At 50.2% G+C, this 14219-nt stretch overlaps 2 pseudogenes; both read left to right on the top strand.

Annotated features, from left to right (window-relative positions):
• Positions 1-5226: 5226 nt before the first annotated feature.
• On the top strand, positions 5227-7196 carry LOC120662331 (annotated as a pseudogene).
• A 1540-nt stretch (positions 7197-8736) lies between these two features.
• Positions 8737-10728, top strand: LOC120658699 (annotated as a pseudogene).
• Positions 10729-14219: the final 3491 nt, after the last annotated feature.

Here is a 14219-nt window from a genome sequence, read left to right on the forward strand (position 1 = left end):
TTTTTTGAGGGCAGTGGCGGATCTAGCGGTGGGGCGGGAGTAGGTCTGCTAGTGACCTGGGTGGAAATGGGTATTTTGAGTTGGGTTATCAGATGGTGTTTGTTTGAGCGGATGGAAATGGGTTTCAGAAGCTAGCGGGTTGGGTTCCTGTAAGTATGGGTTATTATGGGTTGGATTATTTATCTATTGATCTCGTCGTGGTGGGTTCCCAACATCACTTTACTCTCACGAGTAGGGATTGGGAGCACATGATAGCTTTAGGCAGCGGCCAGAAGTCCTTTAGGTGGGGTCAATTTATCCTGCGGGGTAGGTTGGGTTGGATTCTAGAAGATGCGGAGTGGAGTGGGGTGGGGCGGGTTGAGGAGATGAAATCAGGTGCTATGGGTGTGGGGTGGATACGGAGTGGGTTTCCACCCATTAGCAGGGTGAGGCGGGAGGGGCTCGAGCCCCCCTACCGCCGTGATTACCATAGAGCCCCTTCCTAAGCCTCCTACAAATTTAAGGAGGAAGAAGAAGAAGCAGCCTCGCCTGCTACTATTTGAGGGCATAGAAATGTAGATTCTATGTACTAACTAGAATCATAGATTAGGTCTCTTAGTTTTGAACTTTTGATTGTAAGTTTCATAAGCAATTTTGCTGATTTGACAGTGTTATTATGAGGAGATGAGGGGAGTTTTTTGAGATAAGAAGGGAATTTCATCCTTATAGAACTCAACCGGCACAGTACCAAGTTTTCAGTTATACTAAGAGTTTTCAAGAACCACAGTCTCTCAGAGTTTTGAAGAACCGAATTCTCTTGCTAAGATGGAGATGACTTAGGGCAGCTCCAGTGTATAGTCATCTAAAATGTACCAAGGGAGACACATCAGCTTTCAATTTTATAGCTCAAAATGGTCCAACGTGTAGCACCACCAGACACCTTATGTGGGGCCTGCGCCGCAGCTTTCCCCTTTCTTCCTCCTCCCCGGTTCCTCCGCATCTCATCTCTTCCCCTCCCCTGCTTCAGCTGCGCCGGCGGCAGCGCTGCAGGCCGCGGCCGCCTCGTCGCGCTTGGGGGGGATCCAGCTCAGCTCGAAGCCGAGTGCGCGGACCAACACGCAGGAGGCTGCCAGGCGCGGGCCGCGTGGCGCGGGACCGGCCCGGCGCGCAGGCGCGACGCGAGCCGGAGGCTGCGCGCTGGCGAGCCCAGGACCGGCGGGGCGGCTCGCTTTGGGGCGAAGCAGGCGCACGCTTGGGTCCGGCGGTGGGCAGCACAGGAGGCACGAGGAGGAGCAGGGGAGCAAGCCCAGGCTGCGCGCGGGACAGGACGTGGATGGGGTCGTGCGCGGGAGGCGCGCGGTGCGCCTGCTCTGAGCAGGCTTGGCGCAGGAGCAGAGGAGGAGCGTCGCGAGCTCGGGAAGGAAGCTATGGGCCGGCGGCGGCTCATCGACAGTGGTGCGCAGGACACAGGCATGTCCAGCACCGACGATGCCGCGGCCTTTGGAACAGCCGGCGGGGGCGGCCTGTGGGCCGGTGGGGAGGCGGCGGGCGGGCAGCGCTCAAGGCCGGCGGGGAGGCAGCGCCGCAGCGGAGGTCATCGGGGATGGTAGGGGGCACACGGGGCTTTCTCTCTCCTCTTGCACCGGGAATTGCCAAGCTAGCACCCTTGCTCCAACATATTGCACCCACTTTGCTTCTTTCTCTCTTCTTGGCCTCTCCTTAGTCACAACGCTGGAGCTGCCCTTAGCACTTGGAGTGCAGCAACTGTACCAGTCCGTCGATCAGGGACCCGAGCCCGACCCACCGACGTACGTACTGATGTAGAAGAAGCTGTGAGGGCAAGCACTGAACAAAGCGCGAGAGAACAAAGCAACAGGCCGGTCACTTCTGATTCCTGAAGATGGTTTCTGACGCCTTCACACGTGGTCTGAACGCAGAGCAATGGCACGGCTCGGCTACCTGTCCACTCCACGGAGCCAAAAGCCCAAGGGCGTGGTTAGTTGCCGGTCGCATCTCGGTCGAGTCACCAAAGGTCCTCCATTCAAAAATGTATATCAAAGTAGGAGGGAAGCTAGAAATCTGAGCCGCGAGGGAGACGGTGAGATGAGTTAAGGAATGACACGGTGTCCATATAGCCAAAGGTGGCTTCTGACAAAGAAACAATACTCCCTCCATTTTCATATAACTGTCAATTTTGACTTTTACACATTTACTTTGACCAACTATAATTTAAAAATTATATAGTAAATTAAAATAAGAATAACTAATTAGATATCTTATCAAAAATAGTTTGATGATGTCACAATGTTAAAACTACTTGCAACTGTATTTATTGGAAATTAGTGGTCAAAGCCAAAACTCAAAAGTCAAAATTGTCAGTTAAATAAAAACAAATATATATATATTATAATAATAATAAATAGAGATGATGGCCGGTCGCTTCACGATCCAGAGTCACAACCCCAAAAAAACCAACTCGGTCTTACGTAAAGTTGCCAGGTTTTGGAATAATCTGAATTGAACTATTGCTGTTGACGTCAACGGTCTTCGTTGGAAGCGAATACAAATAAATGGGGCCAGAAGTCTTCGTCAGGTTTCGTGAGAAAAAAGCGACAGTGTACGACGACGCAATGCAGATATTCGTTTTGGCGGCCGTCGCGATCAAACGGACCCTGTATATAGTTAGTGCTTGGCATAGACTTTGGCATTGACGTTTGTCGTCTGCCTTGACACTCGATCGGCATCTTTATTTAAGGAACTATAGCTAGTTTCTTTTTTTTTTGCGAATCTAAAGAACTATACATAGCTAGGACAAACATTGCCACCATCAGTATAGAAATAGTGAAAAAGAACAATGTAACGCCACTCGCCAAATAGAAGAAAAAAAACGGAGATGTCGATGAAGATCATTGCATTGTTGGTGATGGCTACTTTGGAGCTTTCCGATTTGGTTGGAGAATCAAGCAGCAGCTTGCGGCAGAAATTGGACGATGAAGAGTCGAAGCTCTAGCTCATGGGTGGAATTATAGTTTTGTTTTGAATGGTTCAGCGATCATGTTTGAATAAGTTTCTGAAATTTGGTGGGGTGTACATGAGGTACAGAGGCATGAGTTTCGGCCAAAAACAAAACAATGAGCTTGGGGCCACTTGGAGAAAATGGCTCAAGTATGAACAGAAAAAAAGAGACATGATATAGAAAGTTGGAAAGAAAAAGTTTGAAAGCACAGTTGTTGAATTAGATGGGCACTAGGCTATCATCCTATGCTCCCGCGTGAGCTAATTATAATTAATATAAAAATAAGTTCTAAACTAATAATTATAATTATATATATCATGTCCTCTTTCATCTATTAACTATTCTAACACATTCAATATTCATTTATCTTAAAAAACTATTCTAACACATACTCTAAATTTTAGATCTGAATCTTTTATCGATTATTTGAGCCCCAAGATGACTCTGAATGAAAAAAATTTGAACTACAAAGTTCTAGATCTCGTTGAGATCCACAAATTTTATATAAATTTTATCTTCATTAAAGATCATATAAATCAATTATGATTTTGCAAATGAACTATCCAGACCAGAAAAATTTTGCTACAGTGCAACTACCGCCGTTTCATCTGGCTATAGCCAACTTATTTGGCGATAGTGGTATACAAATTTTTCAGTTGGATGTATATTTTCGAAAGAATATAAAATAAAAAATTGCTGCCTCGACTGCCCTGTCGGTCTGCTCCCAGAAAGCCGAGGACAGCACTGCCTGCACACAAGGAAATGAAATCCAAAATAAAAAGGAATCTAGAAATTCCAACAAAAATCAAGATAAAAAAGACACGAAATAAATCGGATCAAAACCCCATAGGGCAAAAAGAGGTTCCGGCCTCCATTCCTCGATGATCGACGATACAAAATCTCAAGTCCTTTTAATTTCTAACCCTAGGTGGAAAAAAGGGAAGGGGAAAGAAGTGAGGGAGAGAGGGCTTGGGATGGCTTCCCCACATATCTTTATGTTCTTGCAGAGGCTAAACGGTCCAGTTTTTATAAAAGCATCGGACTGACATGCCATCTTTACGACTTTGCTTCGTCTGGACGCAAGTTTAGCAATGGCGCCATGTGCCCTCCGCCTCCGCCATCTGGCCGAACTGGACGCACCTCCAGTTTTGAGGCCCAAACCACCCAAACTATTTCCGCTTGGTCGCCATGTGACAACCTCGATATCAACGTGTGTCCAACCTCCACCAAGCCTCTGACGCCTCTGTCCCGCTTGACTCGATCGACGTCGTCTTCATCCATCCATGTCATCCATGACTTCGCCCGAACTTCTCGTGGTCCCTTAGTCCAAGCCTAGTCACGTTTGTCCTTTACCGCCCTTGGTTCGTCACCGCATCCATCAACCACTACGTCGCATTCTGCACCTGCACATCATGAGCTAAGTGATATCAAATTCACATGATGTCGTCAATCACTCGTCATTTAGAGTTGACTACAATGGTTCTCAGTTTATAACCTATGTAGCATGTTCTATGAAGTCTGGGAATATATCTGGTGGAAATCACAATCTTCGTGAAAACTCATGCAAACCACGATAAAAAAGTGGTCTAAATTTATCAAAAAAATCACACATGTAGATGATATGATGATACACAATCTTGTAAAATATCTTGTCCAAACTCGACTTCGTTTGTGAGATATAAAAATAACAAATTTCTAACAAATCATTTGGACAACTTTCTGGTTTGAAAATTGTTATTTTTATATCTTACAAACAAAGTCGAGTTTGGACAAGATATTTTACAAGATTGTGTACCATCATATTATCTACATGTGTGATTTTTTTAGTGAATTTAAACAATTTTTTTGCTGTGATTTGCATGGGTTTTTACGAAAATCGTGGTTTCCACCAGATATGTACGACAACCAAGTGCCTGGGATAAATTGACACAAAGTTTTGTGGAATTTGCGATGACAGCTAGCCACTGCGGCAGACCGGCGAACCAGCGACGGCCGTGCGCCGCCGCCACGCCGGCGGCGTCTAGAAAGTCTTGAGATGCAGGCTAGGAGGACGCAGGTGTTTCCTTTCTGACGATGAAGAATCGCAATCGTTACAGAAATCGAACCTCCAATCGTCACGCTCTGACAGCGAGGGGACTTCCAATCCGTAACGGGGCACGCGCGGCGCGGCCCAGATAAATCTCGGCGCGCGAGTGTGCCGGTGCGCGCAAGAAACCTTCTCGCCATCAGCCATGGCGGCTGCCTCCGCGGACCCTGGCGCGGCGTCGCGGGTGCGGCAGTGGGTGCTCTCCAACTTCGCCTCGTCGTGGTTCCTCCTGGCGCCGCTGCTCGCGGCGTACGTGAAGCGGCTGTTCCAGACCTACTTCCACCTCTTCCTCTGCCGCCACGCGCGGCGGCTGCTCGACGTCGTCGACCCCTACCTCTCCGTCGACATCTACGAGTGCCCCGCCGCCGAGCGCTTCTCCTACGTCCAGCCCGTGGCCGCGACCGACACCACCTACGAGGAGGTCAAGGCGTACCTGAGCGGGACGTGCTCCAAGGACGCGCGCGAGCTTCGCGCCGAGGGCGCCATGCCCGGCGACGGCCACGTCATCAGCATGCGCGACGGCCAGGACGTCGCCGACGAGTTCCGGGGCGCCACGCTGTGGTGGTTGTCGCTGGTGGTGGCCGAGCCGCAGGGCGGCAACGCGAGCAACGGCGGCAGCCACCACGCCGCAGGTGCCAGCGCCTCATGTTCCACAAGCGCCACCGCCGGCTCGTCATCGACGACTACCTGCCGCACGTTCGCCGGCGAGGCCGCGGCATCCTCTTCGCCAATCGCCACCGCAGGCTCTATACGAACAACAGATCAATCGAGTACGTGACATGTCTCAAAGACTTTTTTTATCTTTTTTTTTTCTTGATTGATGATCTGCTCTGATCGGGGACTGCTCGATCTGACGATTGCTGTTCTTGATTTCCTTGCGTGCCTTAACAGTAGGTACATGAGCAAACCGTGGAGCTACGTCAACTTCGACCACCCGACCACGTTCGCGACGCTGGCCATGGAGCCGGCCAAGAAGAAGGCGATCATGGACGACCTCGACGCGTTCCGGAACAGCAGGGACTTGTACCGGCGCGCCGGCAAGCCATGGAAGCGCGGGTACCTCCTCTACGGCCCGCCGGGCACCGGCAAGTCCACCATGATCGCGGCCATGGCCAACCACCTCAACTACGACATCTACGACATCGAGCTCACCATGGTGAGGAACAACAACGACCTCCGCAAGCTCTTCATCGAGACCACCAGCAACTCCATCATCGTCATCGAGGACATCGACTGCTCCCTCGACGTCACCGGCGACCGGGCCAAGCAGCAGAAGCCGCCGCGGCCGGCGCCGAACCCTTACGACCCGTTGGGCAGTATGGGCAGCGCCGTCACGCTTTCCGGCCTGCTCAACTTCATCGACGGGCTGTGGTCGGCGTGCGGCGGCGAGCGGATCGTCGTGTTCACCACCAACCACGTCGACAAGCTCGACCCGGCGCTGATCCGGCGCGGCAGGATGGACATGCACATCGAGATGTCCTACTGCGGCTTCGAGGCGTTCAAGACCCTGGTCAAGAACTACCTGGACATTGACTCGCACCGGCTGTTTGCCTCCGTCGCGGAGCAGCTGCGGGAGGTGGACATCACGCCGGCCGACGTCGCCGAGTGCCTCACGACGGCGCTGCGCGCCGGCTACGGGGAGGACTCCGCCATGGAGTTTTTAATTGAGGAGCTGAAGAAGAAGAAGAGAGAAGAGGCCAAGGCATCGGAGGCAAACGTGTTCGAATACTCGGATGAGGTAGAAGGAGATGGACAAGAAACAGAATACTCAAGATGAGGTAAAAGCGGATGGGCAAGAAATCGAAAACTTGGACGAGGTAAAAGAAGATGGACAAAAAAAAACAAATACTCAGATGATGAGTTAAAAGAGCAGGGTGACAAACCAAAGACCCAGATTTTTGAAGTAAAAGAAGAGTTAAAATAAGAAGGTGGACAAAGAAACTAAAGACTCAGAGGATTTCGAACAATTAGGGTTGTAGCTAAGTTGATCTAGATGCATTGTACAATATTATTTCATTGTAATTAGGGTTGTAGTTACCTAGATATAATTACACACATTTCACATTTGCATTTGAAGTTAGAACCAAAGTAGGTGGGTAATTATTAGCGCTAGTTGTATTACACTACCTATCAACCAATGCTCCTGCACGGACTAATTAGAATTATTCATTAATATAGAAACAAGGATTACAGCTAATAATTACAATTATGTATATCTCACACACTCTTTCACCTATTAAATTTTAACACATATTATAAAATATATATTCATCATTATCTAGTTGCAATAGATTTTTTTTGCATAACACCTTCATGTTTGTTTGATATGTATTTATTGAACTATTTGTTTATGAATATATATTCTTATCTCTTCCATCGTACATGAATACATGAGACACATATCGTGGGTAGTATTTTTATATAAATAATAATATGAATAATATATTACTAATGATAGAAATAGTAATTTATAATTTATAATTGTGCATTTTAATTTTTATAAATTATATAATTTAGATTTAGATTAAGAGGTTATTTTAACATTTAATTACGACATAATTTGATAATTTATAAGTAAATATAGGGAGTTATTTGCATTATTTTTATAATGGTGTAGTTGGGTAATTTACATGAAGATTAGGGAGTTACTTTACTCTATTTTCATAATGGCAAAGGTGAGTACTTTATTAGGAAAGATAACAGATTCAATAACCATTATTATTAGAGTTGCCGGATTGATAGCCGGATGTTTCTGATTTTTGTGAGAATTTCTAGAATTTTTGTATTTTTTAGAGTGGCCTTGTTTGGTTGGGTTCTTGCTAGGAAATAGTAACATTTGGATCGCTAATTACGGTGTCAAACAAAGCCAGTTTACAAAACCAACTTGAGAACCCCGGCGCTAGGAATCCTAAAGAATCTAATGAGGCCTTTAACCGCGCGATTAGAGAACGGCTACTGTAGCATCACTGTAGGAAATCATTGATTAATTACCGTCATTAGATTCGTTGCGAAAAGTTACACTCATTCCTGAAAAAGTTTTGCAAATAGACTTCATTTAGACCACCATGCATGTGAGATTTTCTTCTCGGAAAACGTGCGCGCTAGGAGAGAGCGAGAACCAAACAAGGCTAGTGTCCGTCTAGAATTCTAGGTGGCTTCACGAGGAGGCTCAAAAGGAACCTCCAATTAGTAATAGTAAGATATTAGAAGAGTCTTAACTGTAAAAAAACAAAAAAAAGGATCAGGAGAGATTTTTAGATATGAAGAGATTGTGCGGAGACATACTACATTCTTTGCGAAGTGAAAACAACGACAATGTTTTTTTTTTGAATTTTGCTTTGACAAATCCCATTTTTTGTTACTTATGATTTATTAAAGCATGGACATTTCTCCTTGGTCATATACTTCTAAGATTGGACTTGTACTTAACAGTCCCGTAATTTGGAGCACTTTTTACTGTAGCCCGTATTTGGAGCAGACAGTTCACATAAACACTTTTTACCTCCTATGATTTTTTGAAAGAGATTCACGGTCCCAAGTCTAAACGGCGCCGGTCACGATTCGTCCTTGCATCCTCCTAACGAGAAAATTAGAAAGCTGGCCAAAGCCACACTTGCTCTGAACCCTTTTCCGAAGGGCAGCACCGTCTGAGTGAGCCATTCTGCTCTGAGGCTGAGCCCTTCTCCTGTCACAAGCATATCATGATCAAGCATGTTTCCCATTGGTACTGTACTGCAGGTCGCAACGAGCTCTGCGTTCTTGGCAGAATGGCAGTCGCGTGATCAGCAGATGATCACCAGTTCACCACCAATCAGGTTAAAAGAGGATCGATCGGCTGGAAAGGGTTCAGACATCGACTGCCATGCCGCCGCGTCCAAGAACCATGTCGAGGAACCCGGCGCCGGCGGCCTCGGCCTCGCCGGGGATAGTGGAGCGATTCGCCGGCCTCTGGTCGGCGCTCGCGGGCGCGATGCTCGCGTAGAGCATGGTGCGCTCGTACCTCCCGCGCCACCTGCTGCCGGGCCGCCTCGCCGGCGGCCTCCTCCTGCGCCGCCTCCTCGCGGGGCTCCTGGACCCCTACCTCACCGTCACCCTCGCCGAGTACGGCGGCTGCGAGGGGATGAGGCGCGGGGGCGCGTACGAGCGCGCCGCGGCGTACCTCGGCGCCCGGTGCGCGCGCGGGGCGCGGTCGCTGCGGGCCGAGAGCGCGCTCGACGGCGGGGGCCGGCGCCGCTTCGTGCTCCGCGTGGGCGACGGCGAGGAGGTCGCCGACGAGTTCCAAGGCGCCACAGTGTGGTGGCACGCCGTGCCGGCGCCCCACCACCGCCACGGCGGCCAGCGGTGCGACGCCCAGGGCGAGGACGCCGGGCGCGCGTACCGGCTCGTGTTCCACCAGCGCCACCGCGACCTCGTCGTCGACTCCTACCTCCCCCACGTCTGCCGGGAGGGCCGCGCCATCATGGAGGCCAACCGCCGCCGGAAGCTCTTCACCAACGCCGGCGAACGGTGGGTCCCCGTCCCCGGCCACTCCGATCCTTAATTTGGCGCACGCCGCCGAAAAAGGCTCTTCGCCTCCATTGACGGCTGCCTTTGCTGCACGTCGTCGTGTTCCTCTCGTCGACAGGTACGGGGGAAGTCGAGTTGGAAGCACGTGGCGTTCAAGCACCCGTCGACGTTCGACACGCTGGCCATGGACCCGGCCAAGAAGCGGGAGCTCATGGACGACCTCGACGCGTTCCGGAAGGGGAAGGAGTACTACAGGCGCATCGGCAAGGCGTGGAAGCGCGGGTACCTCCTCTACGGCCCGCCGGGCACCGGCAAGTCCTCCATGATCGCCGCCATGGCCAACTACCTCGACTACGACATCTACGACATCGAGCTCACGTCCGTGTCCACCAACACCGAGCTCCGCCGCATGTTCATCGACACCAAGGGCAAGTCCATCATCGTCATCGAGGACATCGACTGCTCCCTCGACCTCACCGGCAGGCGCCGCAGGAGGCAGCTGCAGCCGCCGCCGGGTCCCGCCGACGATGACGCGCCGCCGCCGGAGCCGACCTCGATGAGCAACGTGACGCTCTCCGGCCTGCTCAACTTCATCGACGGCCTCTGGTCGGCGTGCGGCGGCGAGCGCGTCATCGTGGTCACCACCAACCACGCCGAGCGGCTGGACCCGGCGCTGACCCGGCGCGGGCGCATGGACAAGCACATCGAGATGTCCTACTGCGGCTTCGAGGCGTTCCGGTTCCTGGCCAGGAACTACCTCGCCGTGGACGCCCACCCCCTGTTCGACGACGTCAGGGCACTGCTGCAGGAGGTCGACATCACCCCGGCCGACGTCGCCGCGCACCTGACGCCCAAGCGCGCCGGCGACGACGAGGGCTCCTGCCTCGCCGGCCTGGTCGAGGCGCTGCGGGCGGCGGCGGCGGCGGCGGCGGCCAAGAACGCCACCTCCAGCAACATCAAAGAGGACGGGGAGGTAGTGGAGGATGAGTAGATCGAGATGCTTGGCTACTCAAGTTTAGGCCTTTGACAATGTTTGCTCAACTTCTACTGCATCTTATGTTCGTAGCTGCTATCGATGTTGAAACTGCATTTCCAAAAACTAGTGTTTAGTAATCGTTTAACTGACTCTTAACTTGATGGATCTTTCCAGCATGACTCTTGTTTGGTTGCATCCTCCTTTGGTAACTGTGCATCTGCAGCACTGAATCTCACCTGAGTTACTCAAGATGGAATTCAAAGGCATCCCTGCATCTGCTGTAGTCAACCATGGGTCCTACTGGTATCATCCAGCAAGGAGCCACACACTATGTGCGTGCAACAAATAGTAGCAAGTCAAGTGGTACACCACAGACACGATTGTCCTCAGCTCAAAGGCTACAAAATCTCAGAGCCAGAGTTTGAGCCAACAGAACGAGAGGACTGCTAAGCCAAAACGCATTTCATGTAAAGAAAGATGACAGAAACTCATGCAGTGAAGTACTCAAAACAATGCTCTGATGAAAAGCAAATCAAGTTCAGCAAGCAGCCAAGCAGGACAAGGTCACGTCTCGACGTCCTCAACTGCTCAGGCCCCCTTTTTAACGGAGGATAAGTAGAGGAATTACAAAAGATTCAATTCTTTAAAGAAATTTTTCCTACAAGAGTCTAAGAATTACTATGAAATTGGCTCTTCCACGGAAAGTTTGAGCGAAGATGAGCATGAGGTCCAACCACATGTTTTCTTTCCTCTGTCTTTGGATTCATGGGTTGTATCCCAAGTCATATCTGAATGTAGCATTACTCTCCCTGGGAAGCGGTATCTGAAACAAAACAGGGCATCGAATCATCGTTAGTACTTGAAACACACCTTTATTAACAAACAAAAAAAAAACATCTTACAACATCATGCTCCCTTGTGCATCATTCAATATAGACTCTGCCAATCAAATTCAGGCAGGTATGATAATAGGTTACAACAGCAAAATTCTCATTTTAAGTTGCAACATTGTTCGAATAGAGTGAAAACAAACAGAAAAATAGCATTAGCAATAACATAGGGAACAAAGTACCCAGAGTATCCTTGAAGAAAAGCGACCAAGTGCATTAACTTTTAGTTTGTTTTTTTGTGTCATGATGCAAACTCCTACAGATTAATTCCTCTCTACCATACAGTGTGAATCTCCAAATGTACACACAGTACTCCACTACTCCTAATTAAGAAAGGATGATGGCTTATCCTTATTCTTTCTCCCATAAGCTTTTAAGCCTTTTTTTTCCTTCAGGCACAACACTAAACATTTCCAACACTGTACTTAACGCTCAGCTACGGGACTATTATATATAAAAAGTAAAATTTGAGGGTCCAAGAAATACAAACTATATAGCAAGGCAAATCCCAAATGAAATAGATAATTCCAATGTTTCCAATGATCAATCCTAGATTAATTCATCATCACTCAAAGCTCATGATCATCCCATTCCTAGCACACTGATAATAAGGCAGCTAAAATCAACTTCCCACTGGTTTATGTTGTCCCAATCCCAGCATACTGTTAGAGTATACCAGGGATATCTCTATGTAGATTAGGATTGTATCTGTACTCTACCATATCTGTATGAGAGGCTCACTGCCCTCCAAATCCTGTACCCTATATATTCAGCTCCAGAAACTCAGGCTAATACACCCATCACATACAAAAATTTATCTCTTCCTACATTGCATCAAGAGTTTAGAGTTTGAGATCCTAGGCTACACCTTACCCTGCCTCTCACCACACCCCTCTCCTCCGCGCAACATCGGTCGTCACCCATGGGCCATGGTGCGCCTCCAGAGCGCCCCCGGGGAGATCACCCATTTCGATCTCTGCCGGGGGCAGCACCCTCTTCGATCTTTGCGGGGGATCTTGTTATGTCCGTAGTAATATCACATCAAGCAGTAGTAGATTGAAGTGTACCTCACCATCCGCCATGGAAAGTTGTTGATGGTAACCCAGTGTCCCGCAGTACTGTGGTGGCAGCCGCGGTTCCCCTGCGGTTCCTACGCTCTACCCTATGCTACTGTGGTGGCAGCATGGGGCCTCTCCGTGGAGCGTCCGCCCTATTGTCGGCGCATTGCGTGGTGGTGCTTAACCTCCACCACCGCGTCGGGCCGCGGCTCGCCCTCCTTGTTGAATCCCACGTTGCACGGGGCCCTCTGTTACTAGCTGTGTCATCCTAGTACCATGGGCGGCGCACCTACTTCCGCGGGCTCCGCATTGCCGACCCGACAGGGAGCCCACCACCCTGGCAGGATCCACCCTGCCCCTCCACATCACCATCCACTGGGCTGCCTCGACCCCATATCACTTCCTCTCTCACATGGTTGCTGACCGTGAGAGGAGGAAAGATATGGGAGGATGAGGGGTTGTGCTATGTGCACCCAAAGGTGCTACATGAGCTGAATCTGCATCATTCTCTTTTTTTTTTGCATATCAGGATCACCACCCTCCATCCATTGATCTCGCGCCTCTACCTCGACGTTAGCATCAATTTCACTAGCTTCTTCCTCACCACCGACTATGCAGCCTGGCCACATGGACGGCGGCCTAAGGGACACCCGTCTACACTGCCATCTTTACCGCTTCATCCGCACATCGATCTTCACGGGCTCATCGTCGCCTCCACCGATCGGGACGCCTCCATCAACTTTGCTATCGTTGCCTCATCTCGCGTACACTCGACCTGATCAGCCAACATGCATGATCCACCCAGCTCCTATGACGTCCGTCCTTGTTGTGTGCACCTCCTCCCCTAGCATGGAGGGCTGTCGTTGTGTTGCTTCTTCCGACAGCAGCAGCGCCACCCATGGTCTCCTTCACCGTTGCATCCTCACCACCGCGGATCACATCCACGACCTCGTTATCGATTACATGTCATTGCGCCTTGCACGTATGGTCTTCATCAAGCTGTTCGAGTTCTTCGTCGTCTCCTTTGAGCAGCGCTGCTGCATTATTCGGATCATTCAGCATTGTGGCGGACAGTCTGGGTTCACCTCCTCGCTTCGTCTAGCACAACCACATCGCCAGCGTCGCCGTCTCCTCACTGACTACTTTGTCTACTCCAGCAACAATAGGATGTGTTGGCATCTTCTACCCCACCGTTCTTCTGGGCCTGCGACCTCCATGGAGGACTTCTCTACTGGTCCCTTAGACGACAGCATCTGGTTGTGCACCCTACCTTGCACCTCCTGTATTAGCAACACCAGTATGTGCCCATCGTTCCCGACACCTTCCCGGGCTTGGCAAACCTAGGAATGCCTGGCCCGATGGCCCGACTGCATCGACTTCGGCATCACCCCCTACGATTGCCTCGACGCGTCGTCATCTTCATCTTCAACGTCTTCTTTGTTGTGCCACCACCCTCACTCTACCTCCTCATGCGCCCGCAACTTCATTTGCGACTACCTCGTCTTCGACAACCTTGACAACTCTATGTTGACCATGGTTAGCATGGAATCCTCGACCATGGCTACTCACCCTCCAGCTTGGCCACCTCGACATCTTGGCACAAAGGGCTACCATCTGCTTGAGCAACCTTGTGGGTTTCTACTCCAGCCATAAGATCTGTGATGCACTGATCATTGTGGCTGCTGAGGGATGTCAGCTCACCGACTTC

This window comes from Panicum virgatum, chromosome 2N (genome assembly GCF_016808335.1).
Source record: "Panicum virgatum strain AP13 chromosome 2N, P.virgatum_v5, whole genome shotgun sequence".
Classification (NCBI taxonomy): domain Eukaryota; kingdom Viridiplantae; phylum Streptophyta; class Magnoliopsida; order Poales; family Poaceae; genus Panicum; species Panicum virgatum.